Raw genomic sequence first — 25,353 nt, forward strand, 5'->3', positions numbered from 1 at the left:
AGCCGCCAGGTGGTGGCGCAGGGGACGGCGCAGGGGACCGTGCGGCCGCGGGGCGGGAGCGCGGGGCAGGCTCCCCGGAGGAGGGGCCGCGCTGAGAGCCCCAGGGCGTCGTCGTCCCCGGGAGGGGGTGCAAGGTTCCAGGCCCGCCCGGAGAAATTCCGTCCCCGGCCGGAGGAGTGGCCTCCAGTGAGGAGAGCCGCGGGGGTCGTCCTTCGAGAAAACGAGGGACAGCCGGCGACGTTTCTGATTCTGTGTCTCATACAGGAAGAATGGGCGTGCTTCGGTTTTTTCAAGTGATTCTTCTTCCTCGGACGTCCTCAAGTGAGAGTAAATAATTTTCCTTCAACACTAGGTGCCCGTTGCTGTGTTAAAGCTTATCCCGAATGTACGTATAAATATATATATTTATTCATAAATAAACGTTTCAAATCTTTGAATCTTGTCAACAATCTATTGAGGTAGGGGTGATTAATAACCCTCCCCCACCTTTTTCTTTCTTTCTTTTTTTTTTTTTTGTAAGATAACTTCAGCATAGAAAGGTTCAATTATTTGCTCAAGGCCACATGTCCAGGAATGTGATAGAGGCTATCTGGTTCCGAGATTTATCTACAGCGCTCAGTTCGATGCTGTCACTTCCCCTGCGTTGGGAGGGGCTCAGGTGGGGCCTCGGGAAGGCTGATTTCTTGGCCTGGCGATGGAGCCGCCCAGAGTTCCCCTAGGTGGACTTCTCCAGTGGGATCCAGAAGGTCCGCGGCTGTACCACGCCCGGCTCCAGCCCCCGGAGCACAGTCGGGTGGGCGCCGTGCACGAGGAGCTGAGAGGTTCCAACTCTTAAGTGCCCAGTGCACTGGCGCTTTGTTGTTAGTGAAAAAGACAGAGGGTGAGACGGGACTCTGGGGGCCTCCCCGGAGAGCAAAAGGGGCCTGGCCTCTCCACCTCCTCGGCTCAGAAATAGGCGTGCAACTGCCCGCTGCCTGCAGAGGTCACTGTAAGCCAGCAAAATCGTCCTGCTGAGGCAGAACAGGAGTTTCCCCATCAAGGGAGCGGCAGGAGACTAAAAGCCTGGGTACCTGTGCCTTCCCTTCCCTTCCCTTCCCTGGAAACACCGTTAGGTCTACGAGGTCATGTCATTCTCTTGAACAGTTGACGGCAGAGAAGTCGGTCCTCGTCTCTACAGATGCTCCAAGACCCCTACGGTCCTTAGCAGACTCCTAAGGTTGCCTATGGTAACTGTTTTTCAAATTGGACCGAAAGATAAAAATGTAAATAAACTGGAGGGAAGCCCTACTCACTGATTATCAAAAGAGCCTTTTGAAAAAAAGTTTATTTATTTGGGGGCGGGGAGGGGCAGAGAGAGGGAGAGAGAGAACCCCAAGCAGGCTTTGTGCTGACAGTGCTGAAAAATTTTGAGCCAAAGTCAAGGATTGGATGCTCAACCCCTGAGCTCCCCCCACCCCCAGCACCCTGATTAAAAAAAAACAAAACAAAAAACCAAACTCTTGCCGTATTCTAAAGATACCTTTCAACTTGATATTCTGACTCAACTTTCATTATCAGATGCTTTTCAGAAGATGATGGTGAGGGCAACCTGGACATACTCCAGCACCCTTGGCTCATCAATGAAGGAATCAAGGATGAGGGTCGTGCCCCGTCCCTTAGTTAATTAGTTGCAGGGTGGGGACCTCTAGGACAGTGTTCTCAGGTCTCGACAAGGTGGTGACTACCAAGCAGACCCAGAGTTGCCTCTAGAAACACATCTTTTTTGGGGTAAGTTTTCTAAAACATTTTTTCTTAACGTTTATTCATTTTTTTTTTTTTTTTTGAGAGACACAGAGAGAGCGTGGATGGGGGCAGGGCAGAGACAGAGGGAGACACAGAATCGGAAGCAGGTTCCAGGCTCTGAGCTGTCAGCACAGGGCCTAATGCGGGGCTCGAACTCACAAACGGTGAGACCATGACCTGAGCTGAAGTCAGACGCTTAACCGACTAAGCCACCCAGGCGCCCCTAGAAACACATCTTGATCCCCTCTGCTTGGTTCTCAGGGAGTTCCCTGACTTCACAAGAAATGGGTTTTAACAAATAAATTATCGGGATCCAGAATCTTTATCTTCTGTTAAAACACGCTTAAGTGTATGAGATGCCCCATTCATTAAAAAAAATAACTGAAGTGCCTCCTGGGCGCAAGGCACTGGCTGATGGTGAATAAATGGAGACACATGATTTCTGCCTTCCAGGAGCTTCCAGGACCACAGGGGAGAAAAGACATAAACACAAATAACCAGGCAATAAAAGCAGAAGGTGAGAAGCTATTCACAAGAGACTTAAAAGCACTATTCATTCTTTCACTCCTGCCTATTTATTGAGCCTACCTTGTTCTGATTTGTAAAGGGAAAATTGATTTTCGCTAGGAAAATCAATAGTATAGCAAATACGTTTATAAAAGGTTTTTAACTGTTCAAATGATTATCAAAGTAATTCTGCTCGCTGTAGAAATCTTGGAAAGTACAGAGAAAAGTAGAGAAGCACATACACAAATTTCCCCCAAATTCACCACCAGAGGCAACCCATTCATGGTGTGTTTTCCCACCAATTGGTCAGGACTTTTTTTTTCTTTAAGAATTTTACAGCTTACTTTCCATCACAAATCTATCATATCAGAAGCATTTCCCGCATCATCTGGAACTCTCGATCATTATAAGGCTATTTGCCCAATGCTTTCCGTCACACGGATGCATCATAATTGACTCACTTATTCCCCGACTGGTAGGGTGTCGAGGTTGTTTCCAGCTTTCCGTTACTACACATTTACATCGCCGTGGGTATCTCTGTACGTACATCTCTGACTGTATTTCAGCTTCTATGTTTTGGGGGGAAATAATCAGAGATGTGAACCAAAAGTTTGACCGTCTCCAGAGGATCGATGCATATGAGCAAGTTATTTGCTGGGAAGTTTCTAAGGACGTGGCTTAAAAACATACATATGGACAAAGAGGAGGACCGTTTTTTCAGGCTTTTTAAAAAAATTTCTTTTTAACTTTATTTATTATTGAGAGACAGAGAGACACAGAGCGTGAGCAGGGGAGGGGCAGAGAGAGGGGGAGACACAGAATCTGAAGCAGGCTCCAGGCTCTGAGCTGTCAGCACAGAGCCCGACGCGGGGCTTGAACCCACAAACTGTGAGATCATGACCTGAGCCGAAGTCGGACGCTCAACTGACTGAGCCACCGAGGCGCCTCTGAGGCTTTTGATAAATATCACCCAGTGGCTTGCAGGGAATATCTCAGCAATTTACACCCCCCGACCCCCAACACCGGGGCTAATGCCATCTCTGCGCTCCAGCTAGGAGGGGACAGTGTCTTTGCTAACTTAATGGTATCTTACTGCTAATTGCATTTCTTAGGCCTTTAGACAGATTGAGCATCCTTTTATCCCCCCTCCCAGTGTTTATGGGCCACTTATATTTGCTTCTTAGTATGTCCTTTGCCTTTTTATCCATGAGTGTCTTTGTGTTTGTTTTTATTGATTTATGTGGGTTCTTCATAAATTAAGGGTTCTAACCATCTGTCTGTGGTATTCGCTGCAAATATTCCCTCTAGTCGCTTGTCTTTTAATTGTGCTTATATTTTTTACTTTTTAAATTTTTTTTTTCAACGTTTATTTATTTTTGGGACACAGAGAGACAGAGCATGAATGGGGGAAGGGCAGAGAGAGAGGGAGACACAGAATCGGAAACAGGCTCCAGGCTCTGAGCCATCAGCCCAGAGCCCGACGCGGGGCTCGAACTCACAGACCGCGAGATCGTGACCTGGCTGAAGTCGGACGCTTAACCGACTGCGCCACCCAGGCGCCCCTTATATTTTTTAATCACACCAGAATTTGTTGTTGTTGTTGTTGTTGTTTTTTGTAGCACGGATCTGTCAGACATTTCCTCTGTGGTTTCTTCCACAGCTTTGAAGCTTAGAAAGCCCTTCCCATGTACAGGGCAGGTGGGGAAGGGAGTTCCCAGGTGAGGGATACAAGGGGGCTTGGCCTGGAGGCCAGAGGTGACCCATTCGTGGGTGCCTGGACCGGACTTGTGGTTTGGGGCCAGACCAAGGACCCGTGTTAGGGCTGTGCTGTAGGGTCACAGGCAGGGGAGCCACTGACAGTTCTGAGCTGGGAGATGACCCGTCCTGGAAAGCTATTACGCCAAGCCCGAAGTTCACAGCTCAGTGAAACTTGAGGACTCTCGCCTCTTTCTTGTGAGTCTGCAGCCATTTTGGGATTTGAGGGTGATGTTTCTGTTCTGATTCTGCTGCTATCAGCCCTGGGGAGGATCCCCCGGGCCCGCCCGAGGCAGTTATTTCCTTACTTCACGGCAAAGTGATACTTCCTGCTCTGTTTGCCCAGCATGTCGTCTACTCCTTCCCTCTCCTTCTCTCTCCTCCTCTCTCCTCTTGGCGAGACTCCCCGCCAATCCCCGCTGGGCCATGAACCTTGCGAGTAGGCCTCCGCTTTTCTGCCTTTCATTAAAACGGTAGTTGTAATAACCGATTCTGCTTAGAGAAACCGCGCTCGAACGCTTTGTATGATCTCTGGGAAGGAGCTCTTCTGGGTGGCCGGATTTTTGGTGACTGAAAAGCTTACTCCTAAGAGGATTGTATTTTAGTGTCTGCTTAGACACCCTGCGGAAAATTGTTTTACCACTTGGCCTTGTAGTTCATTCCTTTGACACCACAGTATAATGCGTTCTTAAATGAAATAGTTGAAGATTTAACGATGGCCCAGGGTCCCTGCTTCCCAACACAAACATTTCCTTTCCTTTCCACCCTGCCTTCCGAGGCATGTGCGTGCTGCGGGATGAAGATAACTGTACAGGCTCCCCTAGGGTTCTGCCCTTTTCTCTGTATAGAGCCTGCTCAGAGATTTTATACAGTGCATTTCAGGTTTATGTATTTATTTTGAGAGAGACAGAGACCGCGTGGGGGGGGGAGGGGCAGAGAGAGAGAGGGAGAGAGAAAGGGAACCCCAAGCAGGCTCCATGCTGCCGGCACAGAGCCCGATGCGGGGCTCGAACTCACGAACTGTGAGATCATAACCTGAGCTGAAGTAGGACGCTCAACGGACTGAGCCACCCAGGCGACCCTCTCCATTGCATGTAAAATGATCATTTTATTTTATTTTTTACTTTTTAATTTTTACATTTATTTATTTTTGAGAGACACAGAGAGAGCACAAGTGGGGGAGGGGCAGAGAGAGAGGGAGACACAGAATCGAAAGCAGGTTCCAGGCCCTGAGCTGTCAGCACAGAGCCCGACGCAAGGCTTGAACTCATGGACTGCGAGATCATGACCTGAGCCGAAGTCGGATGCTCAATGGACTGAGCCACCCAGCACCCCTAAAATGATCACTTTAAAACATTTTTGTATTGAGGCACCTGGGTGGCTCAATAAGTTAAGTGGTGTTTTTTTTTGTTTTTTTTTTAAATTTTTTTTAATGTTTCTTTATTTTTGAGAGAGAGAGAGAGAGAGTGAGCGAGCATGAGCAGGGGAGGGGCAGAGAGACAGGGAGACCCAGAATCGGAAGCAGGCTCCAGGCTCCGAGCTGTCAGCACACAGCCCTACGCGGGGCTCGAACCCATGAACTGTGAGATCATGACCTGAGCCGAAGTCGGTCGCTCAACCAACTGAGCCACCCAGGCGCCCCAATAAGTTAAGTGCTTGACTTCAGCTCAGGTCATGGCCTCACGGTTCATGGGTTCAAGCCCCATGTGAGGCTCTGTGCTGACAGCTCAGAGCCTGGAGCCTGCTTCGGATTCTGTGTTTCCCTCTCTCTCTGCCCCTCCCGGACTTGCACTCTGTCTCTCTCTCAAAAATAAACATTAAAAAAAATTAAAAAAAAAACATTTTTGTATTGAAATATAGGGTACATACAGACTAGTACACAAATCACGAATGGACAGCCTGATGAAATTTTGCAAACTAACCACACTTATAATCTGAACTAAAAAGCCACCCCAGATGGAGAAGTAGACTGCTTTCAGCACCTGGGGACCCCCTCCTGACCGGCCCCAGTCACTAACCTCCCCCCTCTCTCAAAGAGAACCACTACTCTGATAGCATAGATTAATTTTGACTGTTTTTTTTTTTAAGTTTTATTTATTTATTTTTAAGTAATCTCTATACCCGACTTGGGGAATCAAACTCACGACCCCGAGATCGAGTCGCATACTCCACTGAGTGAGCCAGCCAGGTGCCCCATTTTTGAATGTTTTTGACCTTTGTATCAATGAAATCACAAAGAATGTCCTCTGCTATCTGGCTTCTTTTGCTCAACATTGTGAAATTCACCCATATTGTTGTCTGTAGCCGACTGGTTCACGTTCATTGCTGCCTGGTATTCCACTGCATGGGGCATTGTTGCTTTTAAAAATTTTTTAAATGTTTATTTATTTTTGAGAGAGAGAGAGAGAGAGAGAGCACAAGCTGGGGAGGGGCAGAGAGAGAGGGAGACAGAGGATCCAAAGCGGCCTCCACGCTGTCAGCGCAGAGCCCAATGCGGACTCAAACTCATGAACCATGAGATCATGACCTGAGCCGAAGTCGGACGCTTAACCGACCAAGCCCCTCAGGCTCCCTGCATGGGGTATTGTTTTTTCACTGTTGTGGGACAAGTTATCTCAAAACCCAGTGACGTCAAGTGACAACCTATACTTACTAATTTTTATTTTTATTTTTATTTTTATTTTTTCGTGACCAAACCATTCCATGGAAGGGTTTCGGGGAAAGGTCAAAGGGCTGAGAAGACAATGAGATCTGATATCCTTTGCCTGGCCAGGATCTCTCCAGCTTCACGGACACCCAGCAGCAATAGTTCCTCTCTCGTCGTTTCTGTGGGCTAAGAATTTTGGGAGCCGCTTAGCTGGGCGGTCCTGAGGTATCCGGCGGGTAGCTGTGTCGCCTGAGGGCTCGACCGGGGCTTGGCTTTCTTCATGACGCGATGCCCGGCTTCCCCCCCGGAGTGAGTGATCGATCGCGAGACTGAGGTTGAAACTGCAACGTGTTTCACGGCCTCTCCCTGAAAGCCACCCGTGGTCACTCCCACAATATCCTCTCCATTACCACGTCAGCCCTGCTCGGTGGGAGAGGGGACTTCGCAAGTGACGACGAGGAGGCAGGGGCCTTTGTGGGGGCCTTTTGGGGGAGGTTTGCTGCCACCTATGGCTGCTCTATTTGCCCCCTGCAGAAGGTCAGGTCCTATGGCGTCTTCTGTCACATCGTTGTGCTGTAAGTGGTTTGCTTATTGCTGTTAATATGGACAGAAAGCTCTTTATGCGCCCAGGTTCCTCTTCCTGCTGAAGCCCTTTTAGAAACCCGTCGCTGGGAAAGGAACCCCCGAGTCAGAGGACCTTAACGTGCTTGGAGCTCTTGACCATCGTCATCTATTGCTTCCGAAAGGGTGACTCCAGTTTTCAGGGCTGCTGGCAGCCAAAGGGGAGCCTGAGTCCGCTGTAGCTTTATCTACATTAGGTGTGCGTGACGCCAGACAAAACAGCGCATGCGGAACACAAAATGTTCTTCCGTCATCAAGGGAATGGCAAATGCTAGCCATTGGTCACCGTTGTGCGTTACGGTACGACGATGCCCGGAGAGGCACCTGGGTTGTGAAATGCGTCGTGGACCATCATGTGCCTCGGTATAGCCACCTGTCAAATGGGGATCCTGACAGCCGACTCCCAGGGTGGTTGTGGACATTAAAGGGATAAGGGACGTAGCAGTCCCGGCACCCTGCAGAGTGGGCCATCCCACGAATGCTGGTTCTCTAGCAAGGGTCACACGTGGAAGCACGTGCTGTGATTTGTCCTTGGTTTCTCCTGGGGAGAGAGAGAGAGAGAGAGAACAGCATTCTTTTTCGAATGATCACAGTGATACACGGTCACCAAATAAAAATTTGGAAACCGTGGGAAAGTACAAAGAAGGAAATAAACATTACCCGCAATTTCACGCCCCAGATCTGCCCCTGCTAACATCTGGGCGTGTCTCCTCTGGGGTGTTGGGTCACTTCTTATTCTCAGAATTCTAAGGTGTGGCTCTGGGGCACTGTGACACCTCTGTCCAGGCCCCACGGATGCTGAGGATGGGGGGGCGGGGGGCGGGAGCCATTGGGTTCCTGGAGGCGGCTCACCTTTTGCCGCCCAGGTGAGGCCCACGGGACTCAAGACTCGGTCCTCACCATCCACGGAGAGCAAGACCAGGAGCCCCTGGAGGACGGGATTGGTCTTTATTCTCCCCCCTTCCCCTAAAAGGCCCTGGCCAAAACTCATCCCGACTTTGGGCTCTTCCTGGCTCTGAGCCTCAGTTTCCTCATCTGTCAAAGGAGCAGCAGGGCCTTGGTTTTCAAGACGAATATTGTGTGGCACCAGAGGTACATGTGAAAGAGAGACGGCTTCGGAGATGGCAGGGTTTTACACCGAGTGCATCCTCTTTATTCCTCTGGTACCCTCACTGCCTCCCTCTTAGAAGAGGACGAACCTCCGACCAGCCCCAGATGGTGTTAGTGCCGGGGCCCTCGTGGGTCAGCCTCCTCGGCTGCTCTTGGACTACCGGAGTCGGGCAAGGAGGCCCCCTGAGAGCTTTGCGAGGGTTACAAACAAGGCATGAAGATACGCCTCCGAGGGGGATATAGTCGGCTTGTGGCACCGCTCGTAGAAAGGGACTGCTCAGGTTCAAGTCCCAGCTCCCCCACTTACTGGCTGTGTGACCTTGGGCAGGCTGCTTAACTGCTCTGTGCCTCCCTGGTCTCTAAATTGGAAAGATGATAAGAATAATGTGTGCGGGGTAAGTGGGTGCATGAGGCGTAGTAGGTGCCCGTGAGTGCTGGACATTGTTGTTATGCTTCTCGAAATGCTCTAAGTACCCCGAGCCGTGCTCTTTAGAATTGTGAACAGATCCCAAAAATGCAGATGCGTTTGACCCGAAAGTGAAAGTTTCCCTTCCTTTACCTACTCTCACTCTCCAGAAGTAACCACCGCGAACAGTTCAGTGGGCCACCCTCCAGATCATTCTCTAGACGTACACAGTGATCATATATATCTAGAGTTTTCTTTTAAGAGCAACAGATCATACGTGTTGCTCGTCAACTTGCTTTTTCACCCGAATGTCATAGATGTACCATCACGTCCGTGAACCCAGGTACGCAGCTGTTCAGTTTATATGCCTCTTATCCGCTACTCGTGGACGGTTACGCGATTTCCTTTTTTTTTTTTTTTGACTATGCAAAATGCAGCAGGGAACATCCTTCTCTAGAATCTCTTACTCCAAGAGGAGGATCCTGAGGGTGCGGGGGTGCGGGTGTCACGAGCTGCGCATCTGAGCTCCTCTGGGGGTCAGAGACGGTGATGGTCCGCCCTCCTCGGACCATCTGAGTGGCTCTAACGCGTCGCCCTGGGAGGGTGCCTCCCACACGCCCAAAGGAGGCAAGGGCCTGTCCAGGAGGTTCTCTCCCGGAAAGGAAGACAACCGTGAGGGTGGGGGCGGGGGACGCCAGACAGAACTCGGCTGACCCTGGGGCCCCTTTCTCACCATTTCCTTTACAGGAGTTATTAGTGAAATGTGTTTATTTTTTTTATTTTTATTTATTTTTTTTTTTAATTTTTTTTTCAACGTTTATTTATTTTGGGGACAGAGAGAGACAGAGCATGAACGGGGGAGGGGCAGAGAGAGAGGGAGACACAGAATCGGAAACAGGCTCCAGGCTCCGAGCCATCAGCCCAGAGCCTGACGCGGGGCTCGAACTCACGGACCGCGAGATCGCGACCTGGCTGAAGTCGGACGCTTAACCGACTGCGCCACCCAGGCGCCCCAGTGAAATGTGTTTATTATGAGAACTGCCAAAGGTACAGAAAAGGTACAAGGAAGGTCCCACAGATATCTCTATACCCCCCCATCTGGATGTAATCGCTGTTGACACTTGGCCATACTTGGTTTGCTTATCTGTATCATTTCTCCGTATCTATATTTCTCTATATTTATAGGCACATCTGGATCTATGTTTTGGGGCCCAGGCGTTTCTTTCTTCTTTTTTTTTTTTTCTAATTTTTTTTTAAGTTTATTTATTTTTCAGAGAGAGAAAGAGTGAGCAGGGGAGGGGCAGAGAGAGAGAGGGAAAGAGAGAATCCCAAGCAGGCTCCTCGCTATCAGCACAGAACCCGACGGAGGGCTCAAACTCACAGACTGGGAGATCATGACCTGAGCTAAAACCAAGAGTCGGTCGCTTAACTGACTGAGCCACCCAGGCGCCCCTGGACTGAGTTGTCACCGTCATGACACATCGCCCCTAAATAATCCAGCCCTCATCTCCTAAGAATACGGACGTTCTCCTACACAGTGCGATGCCCAAAATTAACTACCATGCTCTAATCTCATATAATAATAAATTGATTTTCAAATCTCCCAAGTTGTCCTCCAAATATATATACATCTGTACATACACTTTTACAAAACAGTGGATCACTGTTCTCCTCCTGCTTGGGCCTGTCAGCTAGAGACATCAAAGTTCCTGCAGCCCGCAGGGTGGGGCTGGGGACAGGCAGTACTTGGTGGACACTGATCAGGGTCCCGTGCCCAGCAGTGGCTGGGGCAAGCTAACTCAGGGGTCTACAACACCTGCTGCTGCCTGTGTGGGGTTTTTGGGCAGATCGGAAAATGCGTCCCTTGTGGCCACAGCTCATATGCCGCTGCGCCTGGCTTAGCAGCAGAGTCAGGTTGGATTTCAGCCCCGGTTCCGGCGACAGCACTTTGTGCAGTGCACCACCTATGCAACCGCATGTGGCAACCCTGACCGGCAGAGGTATAATTTGGCTAGTGAGGCAGGGCAGAGAGATACTGTAGCCTGAGAGCAGGCAGGGCGGTGGTTAATAGCGGGCCACACGTCAGAGCGGTAAGGATAGCTGGCGTTTATGGAGCATTTACTCTGTGCCGAGCCCTGCACCGAGTGTTGTACAGAATTCTCTCATCTTTTCTTCATGTCCCCTGTGGAGGAGGTGCCAGTTTTATCCTCATTCTAAGGATGAGAAGACAGGCTCAGAGAGGTTTGGTTATTCGCTCAAGTTTATAAGTGGCAGAGTCAGGGGTCCGCCGAGGGTCTTCTGACTCTTGGGATGGACCCTTAAGAATTGTGCCCCACGCTGCAGTTGTTAGGGGCCCAAGAGCCCAATTCTGGGGCTGCCAGGGCAGTGGGGATTCCGTGTAGCAGGTCTGAGGTGGGAGACGGGCAGTCAGATTTGCAATGAACAGGTCCCTCCACCCTAGCCTGGGGTGACCCTGCTGTGTCCCAGCCTGCCCCGTTGAGACCCCCTGGATGGCGGGAGTACGTGGAAATCCAGGACCCCAGTCCTCTTTCAGCCACTGTCACTGTCGGGGGCTGCTTGCCAGCCTAAGTCCCCGAGCAGAAGTCGAGTCACCTAGAGGCTAATGGCGGGGGGGGGGGGGGGGGGGGGTCAGGAAGGCATCAGGAATCTGTGACTCAGGCCCCACAGGCCTTGTCAATCCCTGGCCCTGCAGCATCAGATGCAGGTGCGTCTGGGCTCCCAGCCAGCGGAGTGGCCCTACCCTGGCCGTGACTGTCAGCTCGGACCTGGAGGGGCTGCAGGGCGGGATCCTGAAGCCTGTGGCTCCAGTTCCCTAAAGAAGTAAGGGGAGCGAGGTCCGGTCCGGGAGCAGATTCTGAGCCCCACCCCCGCTCCCCAAGACCGTCCTTCAGACCATGGGCAGTTTACCACACCCCTGCGCGGACGTTGGCTCACGTTCTGCGTTCCGCGGGCTCAGCCTGGCCCTCCCTTCTGGCAGAGCTGACGGTTAGCTTTGACGAAGTCACCAAGAGGCTCCGCAGCTTGGACAGGTGCTCAGAAGGGCTGGGGGACTTGCCAGACTACCTTAGTCCGGGACAAACGTCTCGCTGCGGCCCACGTCAGACCTCAGGGCCGTCTCTCAGTTGCTAGAGAGGCTCATGTTTTGCATAACCGGGCCTGAAAGAAATCAGGCAGGGCTTCAGGGAGATCAGGCAGCGGACCAAAAAGACACTTAGGCTGTGACTCCTTCTGGTTTGTTTGTTTGGAGGGAGAGGCACTTGGCAGACATTCTTGACTGTTGCCCCCGGCTGTGGGGGCTCCGAGGTGAGGAGGGGGTGGCCGTGAGCGAAGGGAGCGCCCGCTGCTGGAGGGCACAGTGGGTGGCGTCAGATTGAGCCGTGGGTCCGTGGGGAGATGGGGCCCCAGACTCCCAGGGAGGACGCTGAGGCTTGGAGTAGTCAGGGGTGGGTCACAGTCACACAGTTGGAGGCGAGGCACAACCGAGGACACCTGGCGTCTCTCCAGGCCACCCTCCGTCCCTCTTCTTGGTGCCAGAACCCGTATCTTCCCTCCCCCGTGCTTGGCAGCAGACTCCCTGCCCCCGTGCACCTCCAGGCTCCTTTTCTGACGGCCAGTGACCTCAGGCCTCACACCGGCTCCCTCAACTGCGTGAGGCCTCACCGGCTAGCAGACCCTCACCCTCGGCTGCCTCCTGACCACTGCTGCCCCCGCTCGCTCATTCCCTTCCCCCTCCCACCCCTTGGCCCGGGCCCTCCCAAGGTCACTGCTAACGATAAAAAGAAAAATAATGCCTCCCATGTACCGGGACTGTACCAGACATAGCGCTAAGTGCTTACAAGCATCACTGGGCCCTCCCACAGCTCTACGTGGGGGAAAAACGGTCTCGTTCTGCAGCCTGGGGGGGGGGGGATGGGGGGGGAGCTGGCAGGTTTGGAGAACACAGAGGGCCTTCTGATGGTGTGGCTGGTTGGTCAAGAAGCTCCCTCCACCCACCCAGAGAAAAAGAAATTAAAGTCGTGTGTGTGTGTGTGTGTGTGTGTGTGTGTGTGTGTGTAATGGGTGTGAGTGGGTGCAGGTGTGTGTGAGAGAGACGGAGAGAGGCCACGTCTTGTACCAGACCCAGCTCCCATGCCTGAGGAGGGAGTGGGGGGCGGGGGGGACAGGAAGAGAGACCCAGGCCCCCTGCAGGGGACCATGACTCTGGGTGGTCTGCGGGACCCCAGCCGAGCATCCACCGGGCAATGGCAGGCTCTCCTTCGCTGCCCGGGCAAGGCCGTGGAAGGTTCTGTGTGAAGGGACTCTTCTTGGGATGGTTCCAGAGCTCTGCCTGGAACCGACAGGGTTTGCTTTCTTCCCTTGAGAACTTCGTCCCCCAGCGCAGCTCTCTTTCGTGTGCGTGCCGGGCGTGTGTGCACGCGTGTGAGCGTGCACGGGCACCCGTGCAGTTCCACCCACCTTTCTCCGACTGCCTGCCTCTCCCCTGACTCGGTCCCCTAGACTTTCCGGAGTCGCCCTCGTTAGCGGCCGGTGTGATTCATCGTGTGAGGGGACTTAGTGCCTCTCGTAAAACTCCACTTCGCGTTGTTTTCTTTTCTCCCCTCTCTCTCCCGGCCCGTTTGCTACGTAGCCTGGGTTTCTCCCCTGCGTTTGGCCAGATATGGAAAATAAATACATCCACTGCGCGGGAGGAAATGACCTTCGGGTTTGGGGGCCGTTTTAATGGGGCCTGAGCGCTGCTGACAGCTCCCCACTCGCCCTGGTTTCCCCTTTCCCGATGTGAGAGCCTGGGAGCCGGTGCTGGGAGTCTCGCAAAGCCCCCCGATTCCTCATCTGGCTTCGTCCTGCCTTTCCTCTGCCTGTGGGCTTCCTCTGGCAGTGGGATTTTTCTTTACGGTCACAAAGGAAATGTGCGCTCGCCTCTAATTAGAACTATCGACAGTATAGACGCGAAGACTTTCTCCTCTTCGTCTGAATCTCCCTCAGGGCAGGAACCAGGCGACTGGCACTGTCCTAAAGCCACCGTCCCCCCCTTTCCGGCATGTAAATGGCTGGAGGCCACTGTTGGAAGGTCTGTTCATCCTTGGCAAAGCTTGAATGAATGCATGAGGCAATGAATGAATGAAAGAAGCCGTGCGTAGCAGTCTATTCCCAAGGGGGCAGTTGATCTCAGAAGACGTGGCTTCGGCCACCCCAAAGTTGGCAGACCCCGCTTTGGGAGGCGGTCCCTCTCCTTCCTCCTGCATGAGCTTGGGCGGCTGTCTCTACTCTTTAGGCCTTCAGTTTATCCCTCTGCAAAATGGGGATATCGTCTGCCGGGCTCGAGTCACCCACCTGTGAAGGTCAAGCGGCAGGTGGGAGGGAACACGGTCCGTGGACGAGAAAGCATGGGACCTCTCTGGGACAGGGCGCTAAGTGGCCCTCGCGTGAGGGCCGAGGGACATAGGATGACGATGCTAATCAGTTTAGCACTCATTAGCTCCTTTATTTCCCCCACTCCTTTATTTCTCCAGAGGAGGAGAAAGAACAGGGAGGTTACCCAACCAACAGTGGTTCCAGGAGCTTCTTCGGCTTCATCTGCAGTGTTTCAAATTTCTGGTAACAGAAGTGTACTGAGGTTCTGCTTTTGTATCGAAAGTACACGTATCTAAGTAAAATAACATTAGCAACAGTCTCCATGTATCGAACTCTGGCTCCGTAGCAGGCCGTGAGGATTATTATGGTGCCCATTTCGCAGATGAGGAAGCCAGAGCCTGAGAAGTGAATGGCCCAGGAGGGGCTAAGCCCTATTTGCTCGTCTTTGAAAAGGTCGAGAAACGACCTACCGTACAGGTTCGGGTGGGTTGAGCGTGTTGTGGACACAAAAACACCGGGTAAACTGCAAAGTGCTGCTTATTTGTTCCCGAAATGAGCATTTTATAACGAACGTTATCCTTCTCTGGGGTCTGGGGAAATAACAACACGCAGACAAGGTCCTGGTCCCTGGAGGTGACCTTCCAGGGGTCACAGCCGGACGATCAACCAGGAAACCGGGGGGACGGTTTGGAGGGCGAGGCAGTGGGGGACCCATGAGGGCCGGCGCCACGGTGCCACCTCGGAGGAGTCCTTTCTGGAAAGGTGACATCCGGACAGAGGCTGAGAGGTTGGTTGCTGAAGCTCTTTAGGGGAGGTGTCGTAGAGGGACAGCCCCAAGGAGGGGAAGAGCTGGCACGAGGAGGTGAGGCACGAAGGGAGGCCGGCCGGGGTGGCTGGAGCGGAGCAGGGGTGGGAGGCAGGTCTGGAGTCCGCAGGGCACGAGGTATGGAGACATGGGGAAGATGGCGGGTGGCTTTCCCAGGGCTGCTGCTGTGACTCTTGGTCCCCACCCTGGTGAAGCGTCCACGGGGTGGTGGCCGCGTACAGGATCTCAGGAGGTGGGCATGTGCTGGAGGACATGTGTCCTTTTATCGAGACAGAGAGAGGTTTCCCAGCCTGGATGGGGGCGGGGGGGGGCAAGAAAGCAGGAGGGGTCCTGAGGCAGGGCCACTGGGGGGGGGGGAGACACACCTTCCAGACCCCCTGGTGCAGGGAGGTGTGGGCGGGCTAAGCAGGTGCCTGGAGCTGGCCCCCCAGGAGGCTCAGGGGCATATTTCCAGAATGGCCCCAGCATCCCTACAGGCAGGGCTTGGCCTGGTCAGCCCAGAATCCCCCACACGCTCCAAACCCCCAAATGCCCAGTGTCCATGCACTCACTGATCATGAGCCTTAGCAAGATGGGTCTTTGCAGGAATGTCACTTTCTCCCCACTGCAATTGGTTTGATTGAAAGTGTTTTCACTTTTTTTTTCTTTTTTCAACGTTTTTATTTATTTATTTATTTATTTATGGGACAGAGAGACAGAGCATGAACGGGGGAGGGGCAGAGAGAGAGGGAGACACAGAATCGGAAACAGGCTCCAGGCTCCGAGCCATCAGCCCAGAGCCTGACGCGGGGCTCGAACTCACGGACCGCGAGATCGTGACCTGGCTAAAGTCGGACGCTTAACCGACTGCGCCACCCAGGCGCCCCTGAAAGTGTTTTCACTTTTAATCTCCGCTGGCGGCCAGCTTTGTCCTTATGGTTCCTGGCTGGAGTGAGTACCAGCCTTTCCATCTCTCTGGCTGTGTGGCATTGGGCAAGTCGCACAACCTCTCTGTGCCTCTGTTTTGCAGAGGAGCTAAAGGCAGGACTGGCCGAGGCTTGTGACTGTGGTGACAACTCATGTTCAGCTCCGGGCATATGCGTTCACAGACCGGAGGCCTCTCTCAGAGAGGCACGGCGGTTGTGCCCCCGGGTCCAGCCCTCACCTCTCACCCCCCACAAAAGTGCACCCCACTTCTCGCTCAGGGGCCTCACTGCTCCACGTGTGGACTGGTAACGCCAGCAACTCCCGGGAGGGGGTCAGGAATGCAGATTTCCCGGCATCCTGCTGAATCGGACTCTGTCATGTCCCAAGAGCGCCGGGTAGTTTGGGAGCAAAGTGTGAGCAGCGCTGGGCTAGGGGACAGGTAGGAAGGACGGTGTCCAGCCCTGTCTGTGGGAGGCGTCCGCACTGGGGAGCGGGGAGGGGAGCGTGTGCCCTCAGGGACACGCAGGGATCCCACATCATGGGCTGAGTGGAAGAAGCGGGAATGGGGACAAGAACCCACATACTGGAAACGTGCACGTAGAAAAATGACAGAAAGGACAGCGCTGGGCCGGCTGGTGAAGGAATGTGGTCTGTATGTCAGGGAACAGTGTGAACTCTCCTGGATGTGATCATTGTCCCGGGTTGTGCAAGACAACGTCCTTCTTCTCCGGAGGCACCCGGGACATTTAGGGATGACGCATTCTGATGTGCACAGCATACTTTGCTGTGGGTCAGCACAAAGAAAGTATATAGATATGTGGAGAGAGAACGCACATAGCCAGATGTTAATAATGGCTGAATCTAGGTGAAAGCGACCCCTTTAGTGTGTTTTTCTTGTCATTTTTTTGAAGGCTTAACTTTTTTCAAATTTATTAATTTTTTAAAATGTTTATTCATTTTTGAGAGAGAGAGAGAGAGAGAGAGAGAGACAGAGCACAAGCAGAAAAGGGGAAGAGAAAGAGGGAGACAACAGAATCCGAAGCAGGCTCCAGGCTCCAAGCTGTCAGCACAGAGCCTTGACTCGGGGCCCGAACTCATGAACCGTGAGATCGTGACCTGAGCTGAAGTCGGACGCTTAACCGACTGAGTCACCCTGGCCCCCCACCCTTTTTTTTTTTTCAAATTTAAAGTAAAAGAGAATACTAAAAAATTCAGCACAATACATTTGTGCCAATTTAAGGCAATAACACCCTTTATGAGGACACAGAACCAGACCGACTGGTGAAGGGGACCTCTTGGGGAGGGGAAGTGAGTGAGAGCTGGGCTTTGATGACTGGGGCCTCTGTGGCTCAGGAGGGCAGTGGGTGCCACGCCTTCCCTGCAGGTGTGGACACTTGGGGGGGCCTGGCCCTCCCCTGCCCCCCCCAGCCCTTTCCTTGTCTGTAGAACAGGGGAGCGGTAGTCCCTCCCTCAGCTTTGCCGTGAGGTTTAAGGCTCTAGAGTTGATAGGACCCTTCACACAGCACTGGGCCCAGAGTCGGGACTCGGCGAACGGGGCTGTCCCAGGACCGGCTCCTTCAGTGACTCTCGGGGTGGAAGGGACTCTGAACATCAAAGAATCAACCCTCTGTCCTGCAATTGAGTCACCTCTACGGTGTCCTGTGGGCCAGTGCCCAGCACCAGCTTGATCTCCCCCAATGACAGGATGCTCACTCCCAAGGCAGTTTATTCCATTTTAGGTTGGTCTGTTGGCAGATCTTTCTTTTTTAACCTTTTTTTTTTTTTTTTTTTTTTTTTTTAAATGGGGCGTAATTGACATACCACAGTATGTGAGTTTCAGGTGTGCTATGTAATGATTTGCTATCTGTATCGAACGCAGGATGACCACCACAGTAGGTCTACTTAGCACCTGTCACCACACACAGTGACGTCGCTTTTCTCGTGATGAGAGCTTTCGCAATCTAGCCTTTTAGCGACTTTCAAATAGGCAATACAGAACTATGAACTGCAGCCATCAGACTGTACGTCACATCCCGATTTTATTATAAAACTGCAAGTTTGTGACCTGTGAGCCCCTTTCACCCCTTTCACCCACCTCCCCACCCCCAACCTCTGGCACCGCCAGTCTGTTCTCTGTGTGTAGGAGCCTGGTTGTTTTTGTTTTTGTTGTTGGTTTCAGACTCCAGGCATAAGAGAGATCATACAATGTTTGTCTTTTCCTGTCTGGTTTATTTCACTTAACCTAACGCCCTCAAGGTGCATCCTTGTTGTAGCAAACGGCAAGAGTTCCTTCTTTTTATGGTTGAAAAACATTCCCTTGTAGATATTACCCCATCTTCTTCTTCTTCTTTTTTTTTTTTTTTAATGTTTATTTCCGAGACAGAGACAGAGCACGAGTAGGGGAGGGGCAGAGAGAGAGGGAGACACAGAATCCCAAGCAGGCTCCAGGCTCCGAGCTGTCAGCACAGAGCCCGACGCGGGGCTCGAACCCACAAACCGCGAGATCATGACCTGAGCCGAAGACGGTCGCTCAACCGACTGAGCCACCCAGGCACCCCCCCCCCTTCTTCTTTATTCACTCGTCCGTCGATGGATGCTCAGCTTAGTTTCCATATCTTGGCGATTGTAAATAGTGCGGCCATGAACATGGGGAGTAACAGATCTTTTTAAACCAGTGTTTTCATTTTCTCCAGATAAATAGCCGGAAGTGGAATGACTGGATCATGTGGTAGGTGTCTTTTTAATTTTTTGAGGAACCTCCATCCTGTTTTCCACAGTGGCTGCACCAGTTTACATTCCCAGCGACAGTGCACGAGGGTTCCCTTTTCTCCACATCTTCCCTAACACTTGTTATTTCTGGTCTTTTTCATACTAGCCATTCTGACAGGTGTAAAGTGACATCTCACTGTGGTCTTGATTTGCATTTCCCTGACGATAAGCGATGTCAAGCACCCTTTCATGTGTCTGTTGGCCATCTGGATGTCTTCTTTGGGAAAACGTCTCTTCGGGTCCGCTGCTCATTTATAAAATCAGATTGTTTGTTTCGCTATTGAGCTGTAGGAGTTCCTTATATATTTTGGCCATTAATCTCTTATCAGATGTAAGATTTGCAAATATTTTCTCCCATTCAGTAGGTTGTCTTTTCATTTCGTTGGTGGTTTCTTTTGCTCTACAGAAGCTTTTTAGTTTGATGTGGTCTCACTTGTTTATTATTGCCTTTGTTTCTTTTGATTAGGGCATCAAATCCAAAATATTATCACCAAGACCAATGTCCAGGAGCTTCTATCTTTTTTTTTCTAGGAGTTTTATGGTTTTAGGTCTTTTTTTTTTTTTTTTTTGAGAGAGAGAGAGAGAGAGAGAGAGTGCAAGTGAGTGAGGGGCAAAGAGAGAGAATCCCACAAAGGGAAGAGAGAGAGAGAGAAAGAAGTGGGGCTCATCTAGGGCTTATGTTTTACCCGAAGCAGGGCTCAAGCTCACCTGATATGGGACTCGAACGCACGAACTGTGAAATCATGATCTGAACCGAAGTCATATGCTTAACGACTGAGCCACCCAGGTGCCCCTTAAGTGAAATATTAAAAACAACTTCATTAACTGTTCTTAGAACAATGGTGTGGACGTGGCGGCCACGTAAGTATCATAAGGGGTTTACAGTGAAAAGTGAGTTATTTCTGGGTCCAGACCCCTGCTCCGCCCCAATACTGACCCCTGCTCAGAGTTCTCTCTGCGCTCCTTAATGTGGGCTCCGTCGTGAAAACACAGCAGGTGGTTAGACCATACTGCGTGTGGTCTAACTGTCACCCAGGAGCGCAAGGTATGGACACGCCGCACTTGGGACCGACCCCCTGCTGATGACACTTAGGTCATCCTTAGCCTTTCACTTTTAGACAAGGCTACAGTCATCCCACCGCACATCCTTAGGCCTGTGCCGGAAACATTCCTAAATGGCGGTGCCCCGGAAGCGGGCGGGCTGGGCCACGGTGGCACCCGACTGCAATCAAGCTGATGCACAGTGTCGCCAGTGGACCTGAGAGTCTCTGTCTCCCGGGAGGCGGGTCAGGGACAGGATAACACGGGAGGGGAAAGAGCACTGGCCAGGAGCCGGGACCTCCGGGTTCCAGCCCCCGCTCTGCTGCTTTCTGGTTGGGAATTCTAAAAAAGTCACCTTCCCTCTCTGAGCCTCAGTTTCCTCACCCTCCAACAGGATGCTGGCCCAGTTTCCCGGCTTGCAAGTGGGCCCCACTCTAAAGCTGTGGAGAGAGGGCACCTCTCTAGCTCCCTGTGCAGTTCTTCCCTGTGGTCTGGAACCAGGCCGTCTCTGCTCTGGGTAACCATGGAAGGGCTATTGGACTTTCCTGGTGGTTGGGGTTGGGGTTTGGGGGTATAGTTTCTGTTCCAGGACTTGTCCGGGTGAGGCTGGCCTGCCTGTAGCCCGTGGATGCCTGGGGGAGAGTCTCAGAGGACCTTCTGGACCAGCCTCCTATCTGTGACTTGCAGTCCTGTCACAGGACTGCAGGAGGGTCTTGTCACTCGGGGTCCAACCAAGAAACAGAAGCAGTCTAGGTATTTCAGACGGAGAGACTTAATATAGGGAGTTAGTTACCCAGGTTATGGAAGAGCTTAGAGCCAAAGAGGGGATGGTGAGTCAACCCAGAGATTAGCCAGTGTGGGAAACTGCCCCCGCCCTGGGGACGGAGGGGCCAGGGCAGGTGGTGGGGTGAGTGGACCCCAGAGCCCCGGGCTGCCTGGTACCAGCTGGAACCCAGTTGGGTGGGAGCTGGAACACGGAGGAGCTGCTGCTGGTGACCTCACTTGAGGAGAACTATTCCAGCTTCTCTCTTTAGCCCCCTCTCCCATCCCCCCAGACTGTGCCTCGCCGGGCCAGATCCCAGCTGGAAACCCACTGGCCAGGGGACCGGGGACACGCAGCCCACAGACATCAGCCTCCCCCCCCCCCTCCCCCCGCAACACAGGGAGGAATGCGTTTGAACTTAGAGGCCCGGGACTGGCCCAGTGACACTTTGTACTTACATGCTTCAGGTGCTGGGGAGCTCACTCTCTAACTCTGGAGGTGGCAGCGACAGCCCGTTTCATTGCCAGCTGAGTAGGAGCGTTGGCTCAGAATGAGGAAGAAATGTTGGTGTCCCTGTGGCTCCCCACCTAAACCAAGGGATCTGTCTTTGGAGCATGAGGCCTTTGTGTGGGACGCTTGGCCGCCTCGTGCCTCCTGGCTTTGCTCACACTATCATATCTGCCGGGAATGCCCTTCCCGACCTCTACTGCTTGGCTAACTTTACCCATCTGGTGAGGTTCAGCTCTCCTGGGAAGCTTCAGGCACACCCTGCACCCTTCTATGGCGCCTCATACTTCCTTCTCTGTTCAGCGCTAACCACACCACGGTGAACGTGGATTTCCGTGTTTGTCCCACCGGATCCATCGAGGGCATGGGGACTGATGGGCTTGTGTGGCGCCATGCTGCAGAGACCTTCTCTGAGGTTCCTCCAGCGTGCCAGGCCCGCCGGGTGCTCTGCATACGTGTTCTAACTTGATCCTCCCAATAACCCCGAAAGTAGCTATGCTCCATCCCTGTTTCTCAGCTGGAGAATCCGCACAGAGCAGGGATTTGAGCCCAGCTTCTTCCGGCTGGGAAGGCCGTGTTCCTTATCCATGGACCACATGGTCTGGTGACAGCACAGCTGCGCAGTGGGGCGGGCCTGCCTCACTGGGAACGTTTTCAGTTCAGTTTTCTGGCGCCCGGTCCCCCACCCTCTGTCCAAACCCCTACGTCAGCCCCTCACAGATGAGGATGCCGTTCCCATGGCCACTTCTCCATTCTGAGGTGACCGAGCGGCCAGGCTGGGACGGCGGGTCTAACCGCAGATTGACAGATGTTTCCATGTGTGGAAGTGAGCTGTGAGCCTTTATGCAGTCTTTTCGTGGTTCCCTTTTTGGCTCTTTCCCTTGGGCAACGTGTCCCATCATGGTTTTGCTACCCTGATGTGCTTCCATGCTTGCTGTTCACAACCTTTAGACCGTTCTTAACAATCTTGTTTTTTTTATTTTTTTATTTCTCTTTGAGAGAGAGCGCAAGCGGGGGAGGGGCAAAGAGAGAGAGGGAGACACACAATCTGAAGCAGGCTCCAGGCTCCGAGCCATCAGCACAGAGCCTGATGCGGGGCTCGAACTCACGGACCGCGAGATCGTGACCTGAGCCGAAGTCGGACGCTCGCCCGACCGAGTCACCCAGGCGCCCCTCTTAACAATCTTGTTTTGTGGGCAGAGCACGGTCCAGTTTTCAGGGGCTGTGTACCTGTGTTAGCTCATTGGATCTTCCCAGCAAACCTAGGACCGAGCTCATTTGACAGATCGGGGTTCAGAAGAGTCTAAGTAATGACTTTAGGGAGCCCTAGACTCAGCTCTTACTTAGCCTGCCTCCCTAAGGCACCTGCTAAACCTCGCTCCACAGCTGTAGGAGGTAGGTAGCATTATTATCCCTATTTTAGAATCAGGGAACAGAGCTCAGAGACGATAACTGACTTCCCCGTGGTCACACAGCAGCAAATCTAGACTTAGACCCCCATCTCTTAATTCCTGGCCCGGTGTTCTTGAGAACAGGTACAAAACTGGAAAAAAAAAAAAAATGCGTCTCTACATTTCAACAAATCTACAACATTCCTGGATACAGACATACCACTCTTCTCGATGCCACAGGAAATCAAAGTGCTGACAGACTAGACAATACCTTCTTATCACTCAGAATCTTTTTATTTCACACTTAACAAAAGAGCTCCTTTAGACTTGGATGTGTGACTTACGTACATCATTCTCGTACATATGTAGAAGGGGCATTCAAATGAAAATAAACTTATTCGAAATGAAATTCAATTTACATGAAAAGAAACTTGTTCACACTCGAAATCAGGCTCTGGGTCAGAGTGACGGACTCTGGTGTTTTTTCAAACGGTATTGTCCTCTGTGTCAGCATGTGTTGGTGACCTCTCTCTCTCTCTCTCTCTCTCTCTTTTTCTGACTTTAAACACATTTGATTCAGCAAAAGCTTGCACGTCATGAAGCGCACACGTCGTAAGGGTATCTGATGAGTTTTCATCCATGGAAGTCTGCGTCTGTGATCAGTGGTGGCTGATGGGTAAATATTTAGGAATTTGGCAGAGCAGCTTTTAAACTGTTTCTTGTTCAAAACCAGCCATCGTGAGAATATTTGCACCACGGAAACTGGCAGATGATGCAATTCAGGCCTTTTCCTCCCTCCTCAGGAGCTGGTTTACCAGCACAGTACTGAGTGTAGCTACCTCTGGGTTTCGGAGAGATTTCCAGCACCCCTACTAACTTTGTGCTCTCCCTAACCCCCGCTCCAACTAGGGAAGCATCCAGAAGCGGCGTTTCTCAACAGGATCCATAGGTGGACTGAGAGTCCCTGCTGCTGGTCCTACACCAGCTTTGCATTGCTCAGTGCTCCTCCCTTTGGACTCCCACGCGAGGAATGCTGCTAAACGCGTCCGCTTTCCCACCTCCCCTGCCCTGCGCCCACAGCCATCTGGTTCCTGGAGGCTGAAAGAATACTCCTGTATTGTCTCCAGGATTTCCTTCCAAGCCACAGAAACCCATACCAGAGTACCGCTTGGCTTGCATAGGCAATGAGAACTCCATCCAGAGGGCCCCTGGCCAACAGCTATTGTAAGACACATCCCAATTTTCAGAAATATTAAAATGGGAAAAAAGTGGTACCCGTTTGCACATCTTCCCTTACTGAAGTGCTTTGCTTTGAGAAGCGGCTTGTCTTGAGGACGGAGCCCTATAAAGATGTGCCCATGTTTCCTCGCGGCCCCCAATCTCGCTGGGCATCCTGCCTCCCGATGGGTGGCGTCTGTCCACTTCTCTGGGGTCCACTGGCCGTGACCACCTCTGGCCCCGAGCGGGCAAGAGAGGACTGGGACGCTGCGGGAACTCTGGGCTTTGACAGCAGGCTGCTTCTGGACGTCTCTGGGGATTGCTCAAAGTGTTCTCTATGGGATGGTGCCTCGGACACACCCCTGTGATGACTGTTGCAGGGTCAGCGTCGTCTTCTCGACCTGGCCGTGACCTTTTGCAACCGGGCTTTTAATAACCCCTGTGTTCCTCAAAGCCCAGCACGCCCCTGCCCTGGAGCAAGTGCCCAGGAAATATTTGGATGCAGGAGCAGATGACAGACCAGCCATGGAGAGACTTCATTCTGAAGCCTGCCCAGCTCACGGCTCTCGAGGAAGCCACTTCTCTGTAGAAGCCACAGGAGCAACTGAGGGAGGGGATGGTGCACAACGGCCTTGCACAGGCTCCCAGGGGTTGAGAACATGACTTACGTGGCCGTCGGGACTGCCTGGGCCGCCCTGCCTCAGTCCTGCCTGCTGGAGCCGAGGCCTGGGCCGGGGCAGGGAAGGGGTGGCAGAAAGGGAGAGGCTCTGGGAGTTGGGGCAGGGGGTGGCGGGAGCTGTGCCCACCAGGCAGTGGATTCAGAGCAGCGGGTTTAGGGAAAATCTCCGGATGGGCAGGGAGATTGCAATGAGTGAGAAGGCCGGAGCGTTGGGTGTCTGGACTTGACCTAGAATGCTTCAGAGGCTGGGGGAGGGCAGGGGGGACGGCAGATTCTGAAGGAAATGTGCCTGCTCCCGGCGGGCCGGTGAAGAGCCTTCGGCCCAGACCAGAATCCCCGGGCTCAAGTCTCAGCCTTGCCCCGTCCTGTCCTCACGAACCCCGGCAGTTACTGACGTCTCTGGGTCTCTGATTCCCCAACCGGAAAGCCACGATAATAACCCCGGTCCTGCAAGCCTCCCAGTGGCAGTTGTGGGAAGAACTAAAATGTGCTCACGTGGTGTTTGAGTCCTGGATCTGGCGCTGGACGCAGAGCACTTAGCACGAATGAGTGCTGTGCTTCTCAAAGCGTGGTCCGCAGGCCGTCAGCGTCAGCATCACTGGGGAACGTGCTCGAAATGCAAATTCTCAGGCTCCTGCTGAATCTGAAACCCTGAGGGTGTGGCCGGCAGCTCGTATTTTGGACACGTTCTCCAGAAGGTTCCGCTGAACCCTAACACCTGCGACTCATAGCGTTAGCTCACGAGTCTGCCCACCGATCCTGTGGCACCGATCGCGTACTGTGATCGTGAGGAGCAAAAGCCTCAGTTGTGCCAGTTGGCCCCCCAGTCTGTCCAGACTTGAAGGCGATTTTTTTTTTTAAGGTGTGATTCACACACCGTACAATTAACTCTTTTATAAAATGTACAATTCGGTGGTTTTTAGTATAGTCATGAGGTCACGCAACTATTACCACTAACTCCACTCCGGGATATATTCATCGTCCCCAAAGAAATTTTGTACCTTTTAGGCATCGCTGCGCACCTCCCCTCCCCCAGCCCCTGGCAACCTCTC

At 52.5% G+C, this 25,353-nt stretch overlaps 1 long non-coding RNA gene across 1 annotated transcript; it reads left to right on the forward strand.

Moving 5' to 3' along the window:
* Positions 1–18,003: 18,003 nt before the first annotated feature.
* On the forward strand, positions 18,004–23,665 carry LOC112872242 (uncharacterized). The gene is made up of 3 exons (XR_015254142.1): positions 18,004–18,661; positions 19,398–19,563; positions 23,314–23,665. It is a non-coding gene; the product is annotated as an uncharacterized LOC112872242 (long non-coding RNA).
* The last annotated feature ends 1,688 nt before the right edge of the window (positions 23,666–25,353 follow it).

The sequence above is a fragment of the Puma concolor genome, chromosome C1 (assembly GCF_028749965.1).
Source record: "Puma concolor isolate L17-30 chromosome C1, mPumCon1.1.hap2, whole genome shotgun sequence".
In the NCBI taxonomy this organism is placed as follows: Eukaryota; Metazoa; Chordata; class Mammalia; order Carnivora; family Felidae; genus Puma; species Puma concolor.